We start from the raw sequence: 18718 nt of genomic DNA, 5'->3' as shown, positions 1-18718 counted from the left end.
TTTATAAATATAGATATTGCCTGCCATTCCGCCTGAATGAATAACCGGATAGACTCGTCTATTGCCCTTCCGTAGTTGTAACACACTTTTTTTTATACTAGGGATATAAAAGGGGCCGGCGAGTATAAATTCTAATTGAGCGGGAGCGGACGAGTGGCTGGTGTTAGCCTTTATATTAGGGCATGATGAATATTTAGGAGGGGTATGTGGAGGCGACAGGTCTCTCGGCCCAGCACCTGAATAATTCTAGCTTTCGCGTCTCTTTATTAATCATCACGTCTGCCCCGAATGCGTTCAACAACGTTGGAGAAGACCCTGGGCTCGATAGTTATCAAACACCAGTACACGCAAAGTGTTTTTATTACGTTAATCCATAAGTTTGAACGTTGATATTATCTAATATCAGTTGTAAGTACGTTTGGATAGAGAGATCGCATACATTTCTAAAAACTTCATATTTATATTTTCAAAACGAAATAACTGATTGTAATGGGGATCCTAAATCTGTGTGGTCTGCAATAACAAAAAGCAACTAACGAAAATACAAATAAACATAGTGATATTTTTAGCGTGTGTGTGTGGTGTTTAGTGACCGTTAGCCAATGATTGTTTGGATATTCCATTTTCGTAGAAACTGTTGTTTTAGGCTTTTCAATAAATTTGAAGTTTCTTGTTCTGTTACTGGTTCAAAAAATATTGACTCGGACATTTTGCCTTTATGATCAATAACATAATCATATTTGTTGTTCTTTGTCGCATTTTTGGTTTCTTCCATAATCTTTAGTTTGATATTGTTGCCAACATTGGAAAAATATTTATTACATTCATTACACAAAATTCTTTCCTTCTTAACTTCAATGCCTTTTTGATTCATAATGCTAAAAAAATCATTTGGTGATCCTGAGGTGCGGTCTGGTGTGACATAGTGTAACGATCGAACATAGGGACCGCGGTAGCCGAGTGGTTAGCATGAGAGACTCTCACGCCGCGGTCGTGGGTTCGATTCCCACCGTCGCCTCTGGCCCTTTTTTCACGATAACCCCCCCCCCAATTTGAACACACATATAAGAATTCGTCGCCATAGCTAATATGCATAGATCATAACGCAAAAAAAAAAAAAATCTTAAGCTTTAAAAAGATCTTAAGCTGTTCATCGAGGGGGCCGCGGTAGCCGAGTGGTTAAGGCGTCAGACTCTCGGCTATTAGATCCCGCGGTCGTGGGTTCGATCCCCACCGTCACCTCTGGACTTTTTCTGACGCCTAAGGGGACCGGTGGCCGCAATTGAAAGAAATTGACACGGCACTCATCAATGGAAGGGACGGGATCGGATCTCAGCGACCCTGAATTTGGTCCCAACCCCCTTCAAAAATGAGTTTCTTCGATGGAAGAACACCGGTACAACGGGGGCTCAAGTTCACATTTGTGTTGCGAGCCCTCCCCCAAAATATGGAGCCGGGGATAAAGTACAATAAGCTGTACAGCTCAGCTGCAGTACTCAGGAGGGAACTCCTCCAGTCCCTGATATCCATTGGAAAAAAAAAAAAAAAAAAAAAAAAAAAAAAGCTGTTCATCATTTAGTGTGTAGGAATTCTTGGTGTACATAATAGAGTCTCTATCTCTATCACATTTATTACTTATGAGATTTTTTCTTGCAATCTACGGAATCATGAAGTTCTACATTGGCTGTTTTTGATCATTTTAATGCTGAAACTGCTAGATTTAAAAGGTAATGAACAGAAAATTTTCAAATTTGAACAATCCACTCAAATATATAAATGAAACGCGATAACAATAAAAGTTGGCATCTAGAAAATAACTAGTTAATTGAAAATTAACTAATTTTTCTAAAATAAAGTAATTTAAACGAGAGGTTTCATTAAATAACTAAATTGTCCATAGAGGGGGGAGAGAGATAGAGATAGTCATCATTTTAAAGAATAAAAAACATATTTCTAATAGCCAAGAATTGTGGGCAAACCATCTCGTAAATGACGAAATTAATAATTGTGCTTACAATTAAAAATTGATCTCCAAATATCGTAGATAATCGTTAGTTTCAAATATAATTTATATGGTTTTGGGAGTCTTAAGAAAGGCCTGCAATCACCCGTGTATCTAATTTTCCGGTTGATTTATAAAAGAAAATTTAAAGGCTTATTAAACTTCACTAATTACCAGTCGGAGGGGACGTAAGGAATGTGGGCCCTTTTTTGCTGGCCGACCGTCAAACTATAAGAACATACAATATCGAAACAATTGGCAAGGGATTTTCATAATTAGTCCAATAAAGTAGCACAGAAGAAAAGGGGGCCTGTTTCGGGCTAAGCTTCCAACACCAGTGGATTAGAAGCGGAATAATTAGCCCATCGATTAGGGGGCGCAATCCTGTGTGAGGACAAGTTGTTGATCCTTGACTAGAACAAAGGGACGTCAGGCATTATTTGTGCCAAGGGGGGTTTTTGGACTGTTGCTAAAGGGGGGCTTATTGCCGGCCATGAAACATTGGGGAAAATAGAAGCAACAGACGCACCCACGAATAGGGGTTGTTTCTTTTTTTATTGTAATACACGAGGAAAAGAGTACATTCATCATATTAGACACAGATTTTTTTATTCAGACGTTGAATATTTTTTAAATGGTCGTTAAATATATAAACGTATAAACGCATGTAATTTTTAATTTTTTTATATGAGGAATTCGAACATTATCAATCTTGAAGTTAGTCGGTCGGTATGAACTCGCAGGTTGAATTGGTCAACACTGGTCATCATTTAGGTCCGTTTAATTTTGTAGGTTGTCTGCGTATGTTGATGAGAACACTGGAACATCAATGAGATGAAACGCGTTTGTGTTTAACATAAACCAGCATAACAGACTATTTGAGAAGTATCCCAAGGAAGTATTCTTGGCTCGATCTTGTTTGTAATATATACTTAACTCATACTCCACTAAACCCAATTATATCTAGTCTTCCGCTTGTGCTAAAGACACACCTTCTGTCTACAACCAAATGATTGCTGTTTAAAGTAATAAAGGTAAATATTTATTAGTAAATGTTACCTTTGTTCCTGGAGTACCGCAAGGGATGGCTTATATTTTGATCATTTCCAAACATACAATATTCCAGTGTTTTTAACGTCACGCGAAGGCCGGAGAAGATTAAATAGGAAAAGCAAAATCATTGGATACGACCAAAATACAATTACCTTTACCTTAAAATCGCACGGATTAAATTAAAATATGTCTACTAAGCATTAACCACACTGAAATTTTCTTGGATGTATCCACGTGCAGGGTATTTAGGTATGTCCGTTCATCAATGTTTCCTTAATTTGCGTTATTTATATTACTTTCTTATAAGTAGATAAGTTTGTGTTTCCAGCAATAAAATTTGAAATACAACTAAATTTATATGAAAATGAAGTTTTAATACGTATAACCTATAGTATATATATATTGGAGAGTTTGTAAAAGGGCGCCAGCCGGGTGGGGCAACAAAAAGATAGAGAGTTTTCGCGGGGGAAAACCTCTCGGATAAAAAAAGGATTTTTCCTCTCTCTTCTCTCCTTGGGTCGGCCACGTGAAGATGGGCATGTGATTTTTAGTCTCTCGTAAATTTAAAAATTAATATTTTATGTCTCAGCTGAGTGTGATTTATGGGGAAAGTCTTTATCATAATTTTTTATTGTTTGTAAATTAATGTATATATGTTTTCTATTATTTATTTTAAATTAGACAAATTAACTTTTATTTAAATTTTGTTTTTTATTTTCTTGTTAAAATCTTTTTTTTCTGAGGAGATCCACGTAGTTACTATATACGATAAAACATATGTATTTTATTAAGGATCTTTTATTATATTATACTAAAATTAATTAAGGTTTTTAGTTGAGATAAAAAAGTCAATGGCACGAGCGGGATTCGAACCCACGATCTTCGGCTTGATACGCCGCTGCTCTACCACTTGAGCTATCGTGACCTCGATCCACTCAGACACCAACTTCCCATCTCAACCGCACCTTTTGAATTTACCCTCCTTTTTGCCATTCAAATGTCGTGTCATCGGATTGGATTCTCGACGACAAATGAAATGGCCACGGAGAGCTTTAGTGAAATATACTTCATTTTAAATCATTAAATTCACTAATTTCGTGGTCCGCTTGACCAATTAATCTATTACAATTAATTAAGTTTTTTAGTTGAGATAAAAAAGTCAATGGCACAAGCTGCATTCGAACCCACGATCTTCGGCTTGATACGCTGATTGAAAAATAGCAAAAAAGAGAGAAAATTCAAAAGGTGCGGTTGAGATGGGAAGTTGGTGTCCGAGTGGATCGAGGTCACGATAGCTCAAGTGGTAGAACAGCGGCGTATCAAGCCGAAGATCGTGGGTTCGAATCCCGCTCGTGCCATTGACTTTTTTATCTCAACTAAAAACCTTAATTAATTGTAATATATTAATTGGTCAAGCGGACCACGAAATTAGTAAATTTCATTATATTATACCTTTGAATATAGGAAAATTACAAATAACCAGGTAGTGATAACGCATTTCATGTATCCAAAATCCTTTTCTTTAGCAATCCTTAACAAGAATAAACAATATTTAAATTCCGTTTAATTGTAATAAAAACGACGAATGGAGACGTTTTTCCAGATTTCAAAGTAAAAGGCCTTCACTTCCGCAATACTCCACACATCGACCGAGCTTAGTCTATTATAAATTAGAATAATTATACGCTATGCAATGAATGTTGTATTTAAATGGAAAAATTGTGGTTGAGATGGGAAGTTAGTGTCCGAGTGGATCGAGTGGTAGAGCAACGGCGAATCTAGCCGAAGATCGTGGGTTCGAATCCCGCTCGTGCCATTGACTTTTTTATCTCAACTAAAAACCTTAATTAATTGTAAGATATTAAATGGTCAAGCGGACCACGAAATGGAAAAATGGAAAAAATTTAAGTAAAACAAAGAGAGTAGGGATTCAGTAACGCATTAACTGATAGACGTAGATTTACAAGTACTTACAGTTTCTTGCAAAAGAATACTTAATTATGTTTTTGCAGTATTCTTGTGTTTTTACTTACAGATTTCGATTTATTTATATAGTTATAATAAAGTGTAAAAGTGTAAGGAACAAAAGTATGATAAAAAATTGAAAGCTCAAATAATGTTACGAACTCAAATAGTTCGAAATATTTTAAAGCATATAGTAGTGTAAATTTAAATTGAAGACAGATAACAAGACGCGCTAAAATCTGCGAGAACTTCCCTGAAAATTGGGCAATTATAAAAATGGAATCAATTCTAGATTAAACGACGTACAATTGAATTTTTTTTATTATATGCTTAATGTTGCATGTTAATATAGTAAAAAACGTAATTAATGAACAAACTTGAGAATATTGTAAAAGCAGAATTTTTCGATTACTTTTTAGAGGCACTGAATATGAAAAGACATTTCCTATGATTTTATATGTAAAATACCAATACAGTAAACGTTAATGTTTAGAATTATTTAGTTAGAAAACCTATTAAAAATATCTATCCAAATTTGCTACCTGGCACGCAATTTCCTTTAGTATGGGCATTTTTATATAAAGAATTGACTTCTTTTAGATAATCAACTGACAGAGTCATGATACAAATTTGCCAAATACTTAAAAAACTTGTCGAGATTATCATTCAGCATGTGAGCATTTTTAAACATTTTGCACTATCCAAGATATAAAAATACGCAGTGGCAGAGGGTCATGTAGCTGATCCAACTACTATAGGAGTACGTAGTACGTATCATAAGCTTACAATTTTCAAAATAGCAGAAACACATCTTTTCTGAAAGTTTGACAAACAATATCTTTTTATACCATGGTAAGGGTATTTTCCAAGAAATACCTGACGTATTTCTCTTGATAAATTACGTTTAAAAAATAAGGGCCAATAAGAGATTATACTAACATTCCTATCAAGACATGTTTTTTCAAACTAATTGGAAGCGAGTATCTCTAGCCCAATCAGTTTTTCCTTTAACCAACTCCCACTGGAACTGTACCTTTATTGCGAAACTTACGTCTTGTCGTATCATGACAGACTTATTCGACTAAAATAACACAAAAACTTACCTAAAATTTAATATTTCTCTAGTGATCCTAGGAAACCCCATGCGAATATTGCTTTCCCAACTTAAGTTAGTTTTATTTAGTTTTTTTTACACTTAGATAAAAGAATAATTAATTGAAATATTTAATATGGTCAATTATGCCCGCTAAACTGTTACAGTGTTTACAACTTAACTTACAACACATATCGTGTTCGTAAAAAAATCTGGTAAACGCGTGTAACCGCAAATATTTAGCCGCATTTTCTTCTAAGCTATTTTAACTAGAACAAAATGTTATTTTTCACATTCCTTATTTATAGTTGGCCGTTTTTACGATTTAATAAAATAAAAACAATTTCCAAAATTTAAATGCTGTAGTAGTATTTAATTAATTATTTTTTTACGTATAAAGTGGATAGTTTATTGTGAAAAGTATTGTTATTCTCGATGCGGAGAGTACATGTGTCGTCCCGGGATTTTTGTTCCCTTTCCTTGCTTCATAAAACTCGTAAATTCACCTCCACTGTTACGTTTTTTTTAAATTTTGTTTTTATTAGGCTAGGCCATCACTCGAATCAAAGAGCTTTTCCGAAAAGATCAGGCTGATAAGAAACCACAGAAACCAACAGTTTCCTTCATTTAATCTATCGTAGTGCGGTAAACTTCATTGCACAAATATTAAAACTTTTAAGTTTTATTTCTTTGCTCCAAATTGCCCATTTTACAAGTTACAATATTTAACAACCAAACAACAACAAAATAATGATAGGCGGTGCAATGAGAACTTGATTAAGTCCGGCCTCTGACCCACTCTTTTAGTTGATTAAAAGAAATTAAATTAATAATACTCTAGTCGAAGTAAAATACTAAGAAAATTGTATAAAAGAGATTTTAAGAAAAGATGGGACGACCAAGACCTAGATATTACCCGTCTAAGTTTAAACACGTGCTCTCTGCAACATAACTTATTTTATTTTCCCATTGAATATTTTTTGGTCGTAGTTCTCGTATTTACTACTCTATATACTTTATTACTCCAAACCCTAAAGATTTTAAAATTTTGCACTATCTTTTATCATAAACCTTCGAAAGTGGGCAAAAAACGCGATCAGAACGATCATATTTTAAGCACGATCCAAATGGTTGAACAAACATACAAGTACAGAGTTGATAATTTAAGAATAAGTTAAATAACTAATAAATAAGTACAACCTGTCAGCTATTAAACTAATCCATGAAAGTCGTACTTACAATCTAACTATACAATGCTTTCAATTTTTAATTGAAAGATATAATAGAAATATTAACAAACCATAAGCTCCAGATTATGATCTAATTACAAAACGAATATTACAAAATTTGCCCCACAGAGGCTTACTATACTTAACATACCTATACAACGCTGTACTCAGGACCTCATATTTTCCATTGCAATGGAAGTTCTCTATAATTAAAATGATTCATAAGCCAAATAAACCTTCTGATCTTTCAAATTCCTATCGACCCATTTGTTTCCTTTCTATCCTTGCCAAAATAGTAGAAAAACTACTTCCCCGACGATTACTGCCAATAATTCAAAATTCTAATATTATTCCAGATCATCAGTTTGGGTTCCGCACATTTCATTCTACAACTCAACAATTACATCGTTTTGCTGACAAAATAGCCTCTTCCCTCGAACAAAAACAGCATTGCTTGGGTGTCTTTCTTGATATAGAACAAGCCTTCGATCGAGTCTGGCACTCGGGCTTGCTTTGGAAACTGAGGAACATCCTCCCTCATACGTACTATCTTATACTGACATCTTATCTGATGGATCGATTTTGTCGAATCCGTCAGGGAACTGAATAAGGGCGGGTGTTCCTCAAGGAAGCATACTTGGCTCTTTTCTATTTTCCATATACACTGCAGATATTCCTACACACGTTAACATTTCGCCATATGCATTCGCTGATGATACAGCGAATCTTACACGCAATTGGGATCCCTCCATTAACACAACACTTACAACAACACCTGAATGAATTAACAATATGGTTCACAAAGTGGAGAATAAAGGTAAACCTGACGAAAAGCACACAGATCAATTTTACCTTACGTAAAAATGTCTGTCCTGCGGTGAGTATAAATGGAATTCCATTGCTTACCACTGACCTTGTGGGTTATCTTGGACTTTTCATGGATAAACGACTGACTTGGAATCCCCATACAAGACTGAAAAAACAGCAAACAAACCGACGTTATAAATTGTAAAAAAGACTACTCGACTCACGATCAAAATTAGACCTTGAAAATAAACTTTTAATTTACAAGACAATGATTTGGCCTCTCTGGGCGTACGGTTGTGAAATGTGGGGCTCAACCAAGGATTCCAATCCAATCCAATCTAAAATTCTCCGTCAAATTATAAATGCTCCTTTTTACGTTACAAATTACACTATCCATAAAGACCTACACATCCTGTTTGTACATGAACTCATCAAAACCCGACGTAAAAAATTTCATCAATCACTGAACACACACAGTAATCTATTCGGAAATTTATCACTTCCAACCCTACCTGAAAATCCTTCAAGACGATTGAAGAAAGAGGCCCCGAGGACCTTCTCATTGTGTGAAGACTGAACAAGATATCAGTGTGAATGAGTGTTACCACAGGGCAACTTCTCCTACAAGAGCCTCAAATGATAATTCAACATATACGAACATATTTACTTAATACATCACTTGTAGTGGTAAATACCAAATAAAGGTAATAAAATTTTTTTAAACCTAAAAAATTGATATGTTAATCATGTCTGGTGTGTCGTAGGTTTCATAAAAACATTTTCTTTATCGTGACAACGTTTCGATCTTTATTGAGATCATCTTCAGGGCCTGGGATTTACAAATATTGTTTTAATTTAATCATAAACGTCAGCAGAAAGTACCAATCGGCTTGAAACATGAAAAAATCCTTCTATCTGTATATCCCGTTTTCCACAATATTCTATGATAGTTTTATTTATAAATTTTCTTCGATTCGCAGTTACAACAAGTGGTTAACGTTTACACTTTAATTACAACTGCAAATATGAATTTATTAATAGTGTTTGTACGTTGTGGATGAAACTACACGCGATAACTAATGCAACGGCGTTCGTGTATCAGTGGTGGTTATTATTCATTCCTGGTTTGTTTTCGCATAATCATTGCATTGTAACGCACGGCGGAATAATATATCCTTCAATTACAAGCCGTCACAATAGAGGTAATTAGCGTAATATCTAGGCTTTTAGTTTGATGAAGCTTTTCAAATTTAAACCAACATACAAGCGCGATTGTTGAATCGCGTCTTCATTTAAATTCAAACCGACGATAAAGAGAGATTTTAGGATTTTCTATTTTTAAAATCAGAAAACAACTTTTCAAGAAAAAAAAATTATGATTTTTCTTAATGGGCAAGTGGTCGTAAATGAAGATTAAGGAGAGCTTTTTACTCTCTCATAACCGCCTTCGTTTCGATATGCATAAGTCATTTATGTAAACAACGTTTGAGAGTGCTGTGGGGAGACCAGGGGGAGGATAATGAAAAGAAACTGCTGAGGGCTCGGTTGAGATGTGATAGGATCGTAAAGACTGCATTCACTAAATTACGGCACTGACTGCACCATAACTTACGTGCGTTACAAACTCGATGATGATTTTTCATGTTCCATAAATCATAAGTGCATGAGAAAAAATTATTACCTCGGCATTATAAATGTTTAACCTTTCATGCATAATGAAGAGGAATTTTTTTCATATTCAAACTGTTTATTCTGATCATTAATCGCAGTGTTTTTAAATTCTTCTTATTAAATCCTTATAAAAAGAAATTATGTTGAACATTCAAATCTACTAATCATATTTACAATTAAATAAATTCATCAATAAAGAAATTAATTGCATTTAAACGATTATACAGTTAGCTGTTAAAATTTTTAGTATTAAAGCATGGTGATTTCTGCCACGAAGTTTTATGTTAGCTATAGTGACTTGTAATAATAATAATAATGCTTTATTAAACTTAAGAAAGGCAAAAAAGCTAATTTTGATTTCAAAGCATTTAAGGGCATGGATCGCGGATCCGTCTGCCAAAGGTCGTTGATTAAACAATCAGGAACAATAAAATAGACAATAAAATAAAAGTTATAACCTAGGCAATAAAATGAAAAAAGGAGAAATAACAATTTTAAAATGCGAAGGAGAGAATAGAAAAACAAGCTATACAATACAAATTAAAAATTAAACTCCTTAATTAACTCATATCTGTAGTTCCATGCATGCCTAGCGTAACGAATTAAGCTCCTCGAATTTGAGCCACGCAAAAATCGTAACAGGTCACGGTTACAACACAGCTGTAATCATAAAATATTCAAAAATAAAATTTTTAAATAAAACTTAAACTTATAAAATTATGAAAAGACGTCAACAGTGCTTCTTATATTTTACGTGTTTTTAATTTTTGACAAAAAGTAAATTGAAAAATTTTTAATCAAAATCAGTTTATGCATTTTCGATTTTGAAAAATATAAATCGGTAGATGAATCTTAAATATGTACGGATTCAGCAGAAATGAGTGAACAGTGACAGTAAATAAAATAATCTTGCCATAATACCATTACATTGTTTATAATTTTTTAAACTTTTATGTTCGTACTACGGTGATTGAAATTATATATAAATTGAAATATGTATAAATATAATCGACTGTTTATGAAACTATTTTTTCCTTTTTTTTAGGAGGGTTCACAACAGCGGAGGTCATATAAACCCTCAGGCTGGCGGTGATTTTGAAGAAAAGCCTATTTGTAAGTAATCGGGTTCGAATGCAGGGTTGCTGGATTCGAACCGGGCACCTTTACCTTACAGTGATTAGCTCCGTGTCAACGCCTAAACCGTTGCGGCCACCGACGCCCCTGAAACTGTTTTTATTCTACTAACTCGGAAATACATATGATTGATATCATAAATTTCGGAACTGTAAGTATATATTTAAATTTGGTAAATTTGTGAGCTATTAATAATATTTCTAAAATACTAGATTGATTTTGATTAAAAAATTTTCAATTTATTTTTCGTCAAAAATTAAAAACACGTGAAATATAGGGAGCACTGTTGACTTCTTTTCAGTATATATTTAAATTTGTGAGATATTAATAATATTTTTAAAATCGTAGACTGATTTTGATTTAAAAAAATTTCGATTTAGTTTTCGTCAAAAATTAAAACACGTGAAATATAGGGAGAACTGCTGACGTCTTTTCAGTATATATTTAAATTTGGTAAATTTGTGAGATATTAATAATACTTTTAAAATGGTAGACTGATTTTGATTTAAAAAATTTTCAATTTAGTTTTCATCAAAAATTAAAAACACGTGAAATGTAGGGAGCACTGTTGACGTCTTTTCAGTATATATTTAGATTTAGTAACTTTGTGAGATATTAATGATATTTTTAAAATCCTAAAGACGGTAATACATTTGTCGAAAGCATGACGCGAAAACTGATTTCTTTCCTTCAAAATTGGTTTTATCGTCGATTTTGTAATACAAAGTTATGAACATACATAAAATAGTAAGCCTTATATTACATTTAATTGAGGTTTTTAATTGAGATAAAAAAGTCAATGGCACGAGCGGGATTCGAACCCACGATCTTCGGCTAGATACGCCGCTGCTCTACCACATGAGCTATCGTGACCACGATCACTCGGACACTAATTTCCCACCTCAACCTCAACTTTTGNATATATTTAGTGTATATATATTTAGAAGTGAATAATGTTAATAAAAATGATAAGCTGGATAATTAATTAACTTTATAACAGGTTTGATTCACGGCGCACAAGGCCAACACTTCCGCAATACAGGCGAGTCGGGCGAGTTTACGCTACATTGCAAATTTGACAGCTTGGTGCTGTTTAACACAATTTAACTTACGATAAACTAGAAAACTAGATAAATCATGAAACAGCTTCTCCAGTTATGTAAATACAGTATTTTTTAAAGAGATTTTTTATAAAAAAGTTTCTACGTAAACTCATGTAACTATTGGATTTTCACTCCGAAGGGTTTACACTCCCAGTTCGCTCCAAAGGTCTCTACGGGGAGTTCACCTACCCCGTTATGTGCCGGGTCACTAGTAAGCCCTCGAAGCCATATGCCCAGGAGATCGACGCTTCCCAACCAAAGGGGTTAGTCTCCGATTGGGGCTGTCGACAGCTAGGTCATTTCAGCCGCAAACGGATACTATAGTCCAGCCAAATACGAATTAAATTCTACAAGTCAGTCGCACAAATAAATACATTTTACATGAATACTTGATATTCCTCAAGTGACCTACACACGGTGTTAATATTCTAATCTAAAATCGTCGATAAGGTACTTTTTTAGGTATTTTATAGGTACTTTTAAAGAGTCGATAGGGTACTTTTATAAATATTGTAATTATAGTTCCCAAACGACCTCTTCCACTAACGCTGTCATCCTTCTTTTGTCATGTTCTTAACCGCTCGCTTAGTGTCAGAAGTCCTGATCGGACCGGTCCATAGGGTGACACGTTCCGGTTTTCGTCGCCTCGTTCGCACGTTTGTTACCCTCCAGATCAAGTGTTCAGGGATCAAGACTATAAACCGTTTTTCCGAACTTGATGTATTTTTCTAATAAGAGAACGCCGAGTGGGTTCGCATGGAACCTGTTTCGTAAAGCCTAAACGTAAAGCTTTCCTAGGATTGCACCGCCCCCAAAAGCCATCCATCAAATCGGGTACAATTACGCCGTGTCTACTCTGCAATGAAAGGGCAATGTCCAGAAGGTAGCTACTCCCACGATATACACGGCACATTCCACATCGTCGCCGATCTCGGACCCGTCTGTAAAAATCAGACGAAAATAGGCGTATCTATTTCTAAGTTCAAAGAAAAACTTGGTGGTACACACCCGACTTGGGCAATTTCGCCACGAGTACGGTCGGAAGATCCAGGGTGTATCGGTTTGTAGCCCAGCTGAAATACTGCCCCCAGCGCCAGTCCAGCTCTCCCTAAGTCTTCACAGAAGCGAATTCCGAACGATCGCATCCGGGAGCGAAACCTAACGTAGACAACTCTGTACGGGCACTTGACGATCGTCCTAGCCAATGGGTGCCCGGGCTTGGCCAAGAACCCGGCCGCGTCACTGAGTTTAAGTTGCTCTCGTGAGTTCGGGATTCCTAGGCCTCCAACCATCAGCACAGACTAGGCTGGTTCTGAACACTCCGGAGATCATTTGCCTACTAAAATAATCGTAGAGCTGATATGACGGAGTTATCAAAGTTTCTTTAGTCCCCAGAAAAGAGCTTTTTCTACTTTTGTCAGAAACCCGCGTGTGTTCGCTAAGCTACACGCTGTTACATTGTTGGTCGCTCATGAGATTTTATCTCACATGTATTTTCTTTATTAACATTTTTAAGTATTTAGATTTTTTATCTTGTAGCATTATTATTATTATCCAACATTTACATTGGAGTTCATTTAATAATATTTTATCTTAGGGGTTAATTATTACGTTGCAAATATAATTATAAATATGGTAACCTCTTCTTTATTTTTTAAATTTGTGTTGCGGGTATAATTTGTCTAACTATGGTTTCCACCGACAGTATTTAAAACCTCACTTGTAACACACTTTGGCAAACTGTAAGAGTGGCTCAAAAAAAAATTGGAGGAATAAATATTTAGAATAATATAAAATAGCGATCAGTCTTAGGTTAAAAACGAAAAATGTTTATATTGCTTCACGGCGCAAAGAGCAACACTTCCGCAATACTCGCAAGTCGCGCGGGTTTAGTCTATTATCTGACAATTGAGCTCTTTAACAAGATTAATCATTTGAGATAACTAGCCAAACAAGATAAAACGTGAGACAGTTTGGCCAATTACTTACAATATTATTTTCATAAGATCTTCTAAATCATTTCCTCCATATCCTTATAAAAATATGAACATTCCGAAAACAACAACATTCCGGAATTAAATTGCTGATTCGAAAGATTTATCAAAAATCCCTTAATTCTTGAAAACCCCAAGAAGACTCTCGTTAGAGATGTAAGAAAGTATTTGAATATATTTTCTGTGATAATTGTGATATTTTCTGTGACGATTCTCACAACTATCGTCAAGGCTTTAGTATTTTTAGCCAATTTAAAATCCTTTAGCGACATTTTTACGCGAAAAATGAATCCTGATAATATGTTTTAATCATTGTGTAAAGGTGTGGTACACGCACCTGGTCATTACAAAAAAATTGATTATTTTTTCTAAAAAAAAATTTGAAATGTTGATTCAATCTATTATAAAAATATATTTTTAATATATTAAAGTATAGCAGTTACATGTATATTCTTCGGAAATGAAACACCATCCCATATTTAACATCTGAATTGTTCTTTAATTTAAAAATCAAATCCTTGACAATTATCAACCCTGATCTATCAGTTATGTAATCCAACTTTTTGAAGAAATAAAATAATTTTAAGTTCACGTATTGCTTTTACACCGACCGGAAGGAGTAAGATTTTTCAAGACCTACTGGAATAAAGGTCAGTAATTGAGATACTGTTTTTCAGCAAGTCAGTTAGTTAAAAATATACTATATTTTCTAGAATTGTACAATTTCAGACCTTCTAACACCGTTGGCTTAACGGCGCCAGTTGAAAATGTATTTTACAGACGTGCCTCGTAAATCGGCCAATAGCAATTTGAGTTTAGTGTGTTCAAGTGTAAACAAAAAGCACTTTCATTCGGCTAATTGAGCTAGAATTATAGTTTTATATAATTACTTTGGTGTACAGTGTTCCAATTTAGCAAATGTACATTTACTCGTATGGCTTGAAGTATTATATTACAAGTATGAAATATTATTTATTAAGAAAAAACACGAACGGGAATTACAAGGGATAATCCTGTTTTGTTCGTTGAACATTAAAGTAAAATATAATTAGAAATGCTTCACCAGTGTCACGTGTCTTCTCAAAGTCTATCCAACACAAGAGTAAAAATAAAAGATGAAATTATTATTATATTATTAGTTTTATTTAAACTTTAAGTTCAACCTACAATTACATATTGAATAATCAAAATAATGATTATCATTGATTAATCAGAAATCGTGAGATGCGGTCTGGTGTGATGTAGGTTTCAGAAAAACATTTCCTTTATCGTGCCAACGTTTCGATCTTTATTGAGATCATCTTCAGGTCCTGGGATTTACAAACATTGTTTACATTTAACAAATACATTTAGGATGTGGAAAAGTGAATTTATACATAATGCAAAAAAAAATTTTTTTCAAAATCCAACATATATAAACATAAACAGCAAAATCTCACTGGCACTCCCAACACGTCATGCAAGAATGGCACAATTACACAGAAGACAAACACTTTGAGTGAGTAGAAATACTTTGATTGAATTTAAAAAAATGTATATATCTGTATATTTTGTATTGTATAAATTCACTTTTCCACATCCTAAATGTATTTGTTAAATGAAAACAATGTTTGTAAATCCCAGGCACTGAAGATGATCTCAATAAAGATTGAAACGTTGGCACGACAAAGAAAATGTTTTTCTGAAACCTATCTCACCAGACCGCATCTCACGATTTCTGAATAATTATCGATTAACGGTCACTAATCACCACACAAAATGATTATCTTTTTTTTTACTGTTTGCTAGTAATATGTGAAAGTGAGGAAAAAATAAAAAAGTTTGTATTTTTTTTAAATATTGAGTGTTTATTAATAGTCCATAAGTTATATTAATGGACATAGTTAAACCCGGAAAATTAGAATAAAAATATATTACAATTTTTATAAAATCAAATTCACGTGGAATCTCTTAGTGGTATATTGTTATCTATGGGTTGCATGAAAAAGTAATAGTTTGTATACCTAAATCAGGATTAATATTGTAATAATCGTCTACAGTAGTGAAATTATAATTGCTGTACAACTTAAAAAAACGTGACTATAAAATACCTAATACAATAATAGTAATACCATATCTAATTAATTATTAAATATATTGGGCGTTCATACTTTATCATCTAGTCACAGGAGTTTCAAAACTTATTCAACAGTTGTATCACAGTAAACATAAAATCTTAAAATTCCTAATTGTATTATTTATTTATCACGAAGTTGTTTAATCGTTCAACGGTACATATTTAATATTTTTTTATTTCCTTATAAATATTTAGAAATGTGTAGTTGGCAAAGTATCGTAAAATCATGGACCTAAATGTATTCGCTTTATGTAAGTTTATTTATATTTAAAAAGAATACAGATTATACAAATGACGAAATAGAAATGTGTTCACAGAACGGTTGGAAGTGAGTAGTAAGTAGAGAAAAGGTGAAACTTACAGATGTTGTTATATCCGACACCTAGGAAGGTCATATCTTTTTCGAACAGTAGACGTAGAAAATACACTTCGAGTCACTAATCCACTCCTAGACGAAAGAGTTGGCGAGCTACATGTGATCTACTGGCGAAAGTGGTGCTACGTTCTTTGCTACTGCCGGCTAGTAACTGACTGATTTCAACCCCCGGCAAATCCACCCCAGCGCAGGCGTTGCCCCCACTACGTCGCAAGGCCGACCAAAAGCTCAGAGGATTTGTTTAATTAATTTCTTTCCGATCGCAGCCTCGCCTTTTGAGATACGGTCTGGGTTGTGTGAGGATTCCTCATCAAATTAGGCCGATCCTCGGTGCCAACCGGACCGCAAAAAGTGATTCTCACCTTGCCCCGGGGAACGGGGAAAGTCCGAGCACCGGCTGCTACCACAAAGAGCTCTTTGACGTTTGTCCTAGCGTTTATTTTTTCGAGGTCCGACCGCAGTTTCGCCCCTTCATTTCGACTACCACAACGGACAGTATAAGCCACCTAGGTTGAACATTTATATACTTGTATACATTTACTACCCTTCTTTTATTAAATTGATCTAATCTAACGTAGTAGCTCATGTTAATAAAGCTGATGGACAAAAAGTCAAATTTACAAACAATTTAAACAACGTTACACGTCATAATTTGTTTCAAAATGTATCCCTTTTTTCCTTTTATTTATTAGAAATGTTCTTACTAAACCGACTATTAATTTAAAAAATTATATATATAATTAATTAATAATTAAGTGATATTTAACATTATAGATCAGGGTTGGACGCAATGGTTTAGGCATTTTCACAGCCACAGCGCTCTCCTGTAAGGTAAAGGTCCTGGTTTCAAATCAAAAATTCTGACACTTCGAACCCCGAGGTGTTATGACCATTATTTAAAAAAATTATATATACATATTCTAATAAACCCATTGGTACACTAAGATTTGATCCCACCCCCTTCACAACATCCTATAAAGTCTCAACGGACTATAAAGGAGAGGAAGAACACAGGAGAGCATCAGATACAATGATATTGTATACAGAAGGGTCAAAAACAAACGAAGAAACCGGATCGGGCATTTACTGCATAACTCCAAAACATGAGCAATCAAACTCATTAGGGTTTTGAGGGGGGAGAGACTCACTTCGGTCTTTCACGCAGAAATACATGCCATCAATGCTTGTGCCCTGGAAAATCTTAAAAGAGGTTATACTGGCAAAACAAACCTCATAAGATCAGATAGCCAAGCAGCCATTAAAGGATTAGCATGTAAAAGAAACACATCAAAATTAGTCAGTGAATGCATACAAAATCTCCAAAACCTGGGGAAACACGATAACTTGATGATATCTTGGGTGCCAGGGCACAGAGAAATTTTGGGCAAGGAGAACGCAGACAGACTGGCTATGGGAGAATCTGCAAGACCTCTCTGTACTAGGGATTACAAAAGCAAATATAGAATCCTCCATCGCAGAATGGATCCAAACAAAAGAAAAGGAGAAGTGGATAAACTGTAGCTGTGCTTGTCGTAGTAAACTTATGATGAAACACCCCTCACAAAGACTGGTAAAATCACTGATGCAACTGGAGAGGGCCAAACTCAGAGGAGTGGTAGGACTACTAACCGGTCACTGGCAACCGAGAAAACATCTACACAACATGGGCATATATAACGATGGCCCCATCTGCAATGAGGAGAGGAAAGCCACCCATATCGTCTTAGAATGCGAAGGAACAACTAAATGGAGATTTAACATAACATACGAAAAAACTTCGGGAAGGAAGTTGTAGCAGCGACAGTTCTGAAGAGATGGATTAAGTCTACTGCACTGAACTAAGGACATGGAAGGTACAATAAGCCAGAAGGCTGCAGTTTTTATCAGCTCGATTTGAGTAAATTTCATTTAATTCAATACGAGTTAATTCGTGGACAATATTTCTTAAAAACTATCCTGTTGTAGTCTAAATTATTTAATTTTGTAATCACTTCGAGCCGCCGCACTAAATTTAACCTCCTCCATCAGAGTACATACATGAGATTGTTACACGACGAAGCTAAACGGCTCCCTGAAAACTTTATCAATAAACTGATGGAGCATAGAAATCTTACATGCCAAGAAATTGGAAGGTTTCCTACGAATACCATTTGGAAGCACAGGAGAATAAAACAT

At 34.6% G+C, this 18718-nt stretch overlaps 1 protein-coding gene across 1 annotated transcript in view; it reads right to left on the bottom strand.

Annotated features, from left to right (window-relative positions):
- The window catches only part of LOC106664607, a 617189-nt gene extending 600507 nt beyond the window's left edge, over window positions 1–16682 (bottom strand). Inside the window, exon 1 of the mRNA XM_014390497.2 lies at window positions 16529–16682. The gene's annotated coding sequence lies outside the window, so the exon portion shown is untranslated. The remainder of the gene's footprint in view (window positions 1–16528) is intronic.
- Window positions 16683–18718: the final 2036 nt, after the last annotated feature.

Source organism: Cimex lectularius, unplaced genomic scaffold (assembly GCF_000648675.2).
Source record: "Cimex lectularius strain Harlan isolate CLEC.00 unplaced genomic scaffold, Clec_2.1 scaffold13, whole genome shotgun sequence".
In the NCBI taxonomy this organism is placed as follows: Eukaryota; Metazoa; Arthropoda; class Insecta; order Hemiptera; family Cimicidae; genus Cimex; species Cimex lectularius.
This window is presented reverse-complemented; position numbering and strand designations above follow the sequence as displayed.